Source organism: Patagioenas fasciata, chromosome 4 (assembly GCF_037038585.1).
Source record: "Patagioenas fasciata isolate bPatFas1 chromosome 4, bPatFas1.hap1, whole genome shotgun sequence".
Taxonomy (NCBI): Eukaryota; Metazoa; Chordata; class Aves; order Columbiformes; family Columbidae; genus Patagioenas; species Patagioenas fasciata.
In genome coordinates, this window is record NC_092523.1 from 74675801 (window position 1) to 74682498 (window position 6698).

The following is a 6698-nucleotide window of genomic DNA, read 5'->3' on the forward strand; positions in this document are numbered from 1 at the left end:
TTCTCTTCTATGATTCTATGAAAAGCAAAAGATCTTTGTGGAAAAGTTGCGGGAACATCCAGAGAGGAGTCGTGGATAAACTGGCTGATTCGTGTGGGGAGAAGGGGCTACTTTGTTTTGAACTGGAGGGTTTAACTAGAAATAAGAGGGAAAGGGTGAGATTTTCTTGCCTGGGGAGCACGGTGGGAGTGATGAGAGTGGTTTCCGAGGCGCTGGGATTGCCGCTCACTCAGGCTCCCCGGTGCACCGAGGCGGTCCGGGGGCTGTCAGGACCCCGGGGGCTGTCAGGACCCCGACGCCCGCAGGTCCGTCCTCCCGGGGTGAGCTGCCCGGGGTCTCCGCGGCTCCGGCCGCCGCCCCTCGGCTGCCGCCCCAACGGCCTCGGCCAACGGCCGCCGCTCGCGCCGGGGCGCATGGCGCCCCCTGCTGGCGCCCGCAGAGTCACAGAATGTCAGGGGTTGGAGGGGACCTCAAAAGTTCATCCAGTGCAATCCCCCCGCCGGAGCAGGAACACCCAGCTGAGGTTCCACAGGAAGGTGTCCAGGCGGGTTTGAATGTCTGCAGAGAAGGAGACTCCACAACCCCCCTGGGCAGCCTGGGCCAGGCTCTGTCACCCTCACTGAGAAGTTGTTTCTTCTCAAATCCAAGTGGAACCTCCTGTGTTCCAGTTTGTATCCATTGCCACTTGTCCTACCATTGGTTGTCACTGAGAAGAGCCTGGCTCCATCCTCGTGACACTCACCCTTTATGTATTTATAAACATTAATGAGGTCGTCCCTCAGTCTCCTCTTCTCCAAGCTCCAGAGCCCCAGCTCCCTCAGCCTTTCCTCACACAGGAGATGCTCCACTCCCTTCAGCATCTTTGTTGCCCTGCGCTGGACTCTCTCCAGCAGTTCCCTGTCCTTCTGGAGCTGAGGGGCCCAGAACTGGACACAATATTCCAGGTGTGGTCTCACCAGGGCAGAGCAGAGGGGCAGGAGAACCTCTCTGACCTACTGACCACCCCCCTTCTAATACACCCCAGGTACCATTGGCCTTCCTGGCCACAAGGGCACAGAGCTGGCTCATGGTCGTCCTGGGTCATCCTGCCGTCCACCAGGACCCCCAGGTCCCTTTCCCCTACACTGCTCTCTAACAGGTTGTTCCCCAACCTATACTGGAACCTGGGGTTGTTGCTGCCCAGATGCAAGACTCTACACTTGCTCTTGTTATATTTCATTGCATTTTTCACTGCCCAGCTCTCCAGTCTGTCCAGGTCTAACCCACAGGCCGCCGGGGCCCACACTTGTGGGTTCTCACGATTCCTGCCTGCCCCAGGGCTTGTAGGGAGAGGGGATACTCTGTTAGACGGCAGGCAGAGCTTGAAAACAAGAGGGAAGTTTTGGGCATTTGTGTCATGTTTATAGTCCAATCTCCTCCCACCCCCTGGTGGGGGATTGGGCTAGATGAGCTTTTGAGGTCCCTTCCAAACTGTCAGGAATATTTGTAAACCAAAGCAGGACTCAGTCCTATATTATGGTTCTGACTGGTGGATACAAGAACACAGATCATGATGCAAACCATTTAATGGGGACAAACATTTACTTGACAGTGGCTAAATTTCAAATCTGAAGGTATTTCAAACTCAACCAGACAAAATGCAAGAATTGTGCATCTTTGGCAAAGAGGATTATAGTTAGTTTTGATTTTATTATTTTTTTATCTGTCACCGGAGGTGAGCGCTGCCCCCTCAGAGCCGCTTTGGCCTTGCTGTTGGTTATAGCCAGAGACAAGTGTCCGGGCACACAAGGGCAGCAAAATGTGGAACCCAACTGGCCATGAGTCATTTTACTCAGTGTTGTGGTTTAACCCGAGCTAGCAATACAACCACGATAGCTGCTCACTCACCCCTCCCCTCTCCCCCCGCAACAGGGGAGAGAATCGAAAGGGAAAGGAGAAACTTGGATTGGGATAAACACAGTTTAATAAAATAACAAAACACTAATACACTACTAGTAAATATATATAAAATAGAAATAAAAGATACTCAAGGCAATTCCTCACAAGCTCCATCCACGCTGAGCAGCCAGTCCCAGAAAGCAGTACCCGGTCCCAACAGCTGAACCCAAAGACAGAAACCAGGAAAAAGGCAGAAAGGCCCAGAGGCCTCTGCAAAATGGCAAAAGGGCAGATACGAAGCATGACGCTAATCGGCTGGAATACTTGTATTGATCAGTCTGGGTGTCAGTCAAGCTCTGCCCCATCCATGCCCCCTTTCCTCAGCCCTCAGAGTGTCCTTGGCTCTCAGACCAGAGCGATTAAAAACATTAACTCTGTGCTGGGGTGTTATCTCTTGTTCTCAAACTAAGTCCAAATAATGACCGTGCTAGCTATGAAAAAGAAAGGTTTCTAACTGCACAAAGAAAATGAACTCATTTTCAGTCAAAGCAGCACACTTAGACTTTTGAAAATCATTACCATTGTAAATAAGGTGGTCCAAGAACTGCTTTTGGGTTTGGGGTTTCCTTTGTTGTTTACAAGATGCTCAAGGTAAGGTTTATGAAGAGAATTGCTTTTTATTGGACCAACTGCTCTTTTTGGCAAAAATAGTTAAGCTTTAGGGTGAACAAAACCTTCAGATCTGTGCAGCTGTAGAAAGGTCCAGAAATTACAGGAACTCATTTTTGTTCTGCCAACACTCTCGGACCAAGACTAGAAAGCTGTTGCTACACAGGGATTATCTCTGGAGAGAAAGGGTGTTTTTGTAGGGTATACAGGAGCATGACCAAAAGAGGTTCTGGCTCTGAATTATCAGTATAGTGAAAACAGGCCCTCATTTGCTACAACTGAAACAAAAGTAGAACTGCTCAGAGAAGATACAAATCTATCTTCTGTAGCAGCTTTGGAAACGTCCCAGAACCATAGTTGGACGAGCAGCTGGGTATACTGTAAAACAAACAGAATAGTAATGATGTTTTCCAAAATTTCAAGTAAGAGAGTTTGTCTTATTTCTAGCAAACCTAGGTCCAGGTGATCAGATCACAGCTGCATTTCATTTAAATTGTGTTTCTTTATATTTGGACTGAAATCTTGTCGCCTTTTGCTTCCTTCATTGCTTAAGCCTTCTCATTTTTTTTTTTTCCTAAATAGAACACAGCATCAGAAAATATTTCATGGACCATGGAGTCTATTTCCTTCCTGCAGCAGTTAAACAGATCATATAATCCCATTTGTAAAGTTATCGAGCTTTCATCTCAAAACAGGTTTGGGTTTTTTGCCTTCCTACTCCTATTGGGAAGCTGTTACAGTACTTTATGGCCCTGACAGCTGGAAAGTTTTCTAATCTCTGTGATGAATTTTCACGGCAATTTCCTCAGGTGATCTTATGCTGATACTGAGTTCTGCTTTAAGGATCTTTCCTTTTAGTGTTTCTCTTACCCTCTTTTATCCGCAGTATGTTTGGAGACCAATAATAAACCTTTTATCAGATTTTCTTTAAATAAGGAAATAAGGTAATAAACTATATAAGCTAAATCCTTTTCATCTCCTCTATCAGGATTGTCACCCATTTTACATTATTTCAGAAAAGGTCATAACAAATTCTTATATAATAAGTTGTACACTTGCCTGTCTGTAGAAAAAGCGTGGAGAGGTTTTTATAACTTCATCTCCCCAGTAGTACATAGTCCTGCTGCAACAGATGAATAAACTTGCTTTTTTACCTAAGTGTCTTTTCTAAACTATGAACTGGTAATAGAAAATACCCATAATTAATTACAAAGTGTACAGCCTTGCACTTTGTACATTTTAACCTCATCCCCTTTCAGTAACTCAAGTTCAATGACCTTTATGATATTCCAAGGCTTTTCCAGTTCGACGCTGCCTCCAGACTTTGTCATCAGAAAATGTCATAAGCACACACGCTGTGCCAAAATTAGCTATGATACTATCCACTATTTTTAGTCCCCTAGCTAATCCTAGAGAATTCTGCTGGTAACTTTCCTCCAAACATACACTTCCCCTTTTAATGCAACAGGTTGAATCTTTGTGGTTTTGCCTTGGTAGTGAAGATAATACAATCCGTCCAGCACCAAGGAATTTGTGTATTTCTCTGCTATTTTGATCTGATTCTAGTTCATTTCCTACCTCTTCTTATTTTCTCTCACAGTGAAGGCTTTTTCCCATTGTGGGCTAATTTTTGATGGGGTAATGTATAAATGGTTTAATAAGGTACGTCAAAATGAGGCTTGTTGTAACTCGAAAAAGGAGTTGTTTTGGTTTTATCTGAAAAAAAGCAGCTAGGTAGATCTCATATACTTTGCTTTGCCTAAAATAATTTTTTACTCTTCACTGTTTTTCAAATTCCATTTACCCGGATATGTTAATTGCTCTTTCCTATGCTGCGTGTTTTAAAACTTCACATACTGTTTAAGTCAGTTTAATAGGGTTGTAGTTTACTTGGTTACTTCTTCTCTCCGCATACTCCATTTGCTAATCTTCAGTAATACGATACAATACTTGCCTCATTCACTTAATTAACTAACCCTCTCCTTTCCAGTTCGCCATTCAAGGCAAAGTAACTTTTTAAAAAAAGTTATTTTTGTGATTTCAAAAATAGGCTTGGTAAGGAGTACTGTGCTATCAGGAGCAGAACTGAGGTGCCTAACACAACAGTTATACAAGTCTCATTTGACTGTCTGCCTAATGGTCAGAAAATCCACAGGGTTGTATCTAAACTGGGCAGTAAAAGGAGGAGCCTCACTGTAACTATCTCTCATTTAAGTTAGTTGCCAAAATGCCAGTTTTTCCTACCCTTTGTTATTAGAAGTCACTGAGATTTACCATAACAATCACTAATCGGTTTGATCTGAATCATTCTTCTCTGTCATATGCTATGTTCTTAAAAAGTGATGCTTTTTTCCAGTTGTTTATATTATCTTGACCTTTTCAGATATATTTCCTAATTAACACATTCTGTTTTTTCCTGTGTTTACACCAAACAGGAAAGATGCATCGACTGCATAATATTTTGACTGACCGGCATTCTGGAGAATGTTGTCTGAATTTGCAAAGGGCACAAAACAAAGATCAGGATCATTCTCATAAGGAATGGTACAAATCCTACTGTGTAACAGGTATTTGAAATTGAACTTTTCCCTGTTGGCAGAGCACTGCAGAGCTGAAATCTCTATGGCATCTGAAACCGTCATCCTTATATCCTTTATCTTAACGTGAAAAATAAAACTTGATGTTTAGATCCTTACAACATCCTTCTCAAACATACTTAAAAATACCATTCCAGGATGAAAAAGTAATTTAATTGTTTGCCCTCTGCTGTAGAAAGGGATCATGAAGGAGAATTGCCAAAATTTCAAGGAAGGAGCTGAACTCCTGCTCCTTGCATAGGGAACTGGAATTTTCTTTGCAATATCTGCTGTAAATGAAGCCATTTAGCATCCCCAGTAATGACTCCAGAGAAATCTGATTTTTGCTTAGTAAAGAAACACTTGAAATTACAATTTCTGTACAGCATGGGCTTAAAGTTTGACCATGTATCTGGAAATATGGAAGGCCTTAATATTTCCCACTAAGTTCTGATTCTCCCATTCTTGTCTGTCTTACTCTCTTAACACTCATAGTACAAAGCCTTATTGGTCACAAATACTTCAGAGATGTTTCTCCTGAAACCAGAGCATCTGAAAAGAAAGCTCTCCTGGTCTGATGCCTTTCCTTTTTCATCAGTGGTAATCGAGGAGATGTGGTAGCTTATTTGACATCTTTGAAAACAATGTCTCCTTGTTGCTGGGTTTTTTTGGTTAAAGTCCTCCTGAAATGTAAATGGGCAGCCAACGTGTACCATTTCAGGGATATGCCAATTAAGATGGAGGAATGCCTCTGCTTTCCTACGCATCGGAGAGACTGATCAAAAGGGCCAGAAGCCTGTGGGTTTCATTATTGCCAAAGAGTGCATTTTGTTTCAAAGGGGTTTTTTTAATCCGCAGTGAACTAAGGGCTTCAAATATGAGCTCTGCAGTGAGAGATTACAGATGCTGAAGAGAGGCCTGTGTTGTCTAGATATGTCACAAGGGTTGCTAAATGTTAGGTTTACAACATAGCCTTTCAAGCCTGTGGCCAAAAAATTGCCATCTTAGATGGAAAGGGTGAGGCTGAAGTGGAGAGCAAAGGAAATTACCCAAACCTGCCAAATTATATAGATTCTGACAACCATGAGTCGGGAGGAGTGTGCCTGAATTACTGTGTATGGGGACTGTCGATCCTTGAGTCAGAAAAGGCATCACTGTGTCATCTCAGAATAAGATGGTTGCTCTTTTTGTTTTCTTTAAGCTGCAAATCTTATGCAGTATGAAGCAATGAGAACCCACCTGTTGGCTCTCAATTACATTTTCTTTTCTGAGTAAATAACACAAGAAGCTTGCATTGTTTGAAGGAAAGGGGAAAGTCTGTGAGAAGTTTGTGTTCTACATGTCAAACAAATTGTTCTTCTGCATGAAAGATTTGGCAGCAAACATTGTACCTTGAACCTTCTTGTGACATAGTATCTGTAGAGAAGAAACAACTAGTTTTATAGTTGGGACAGGGAACTGTTGGGACAGTTTTATAGTTAGGACAGGCAACAAGGATGCTGAAGGGAGTGGAGCATCTCCCTTGTGAGGAAAGGCTGAGGGAGCTGGGAGGAGAGGAGACTTTAGCTTGGAGGA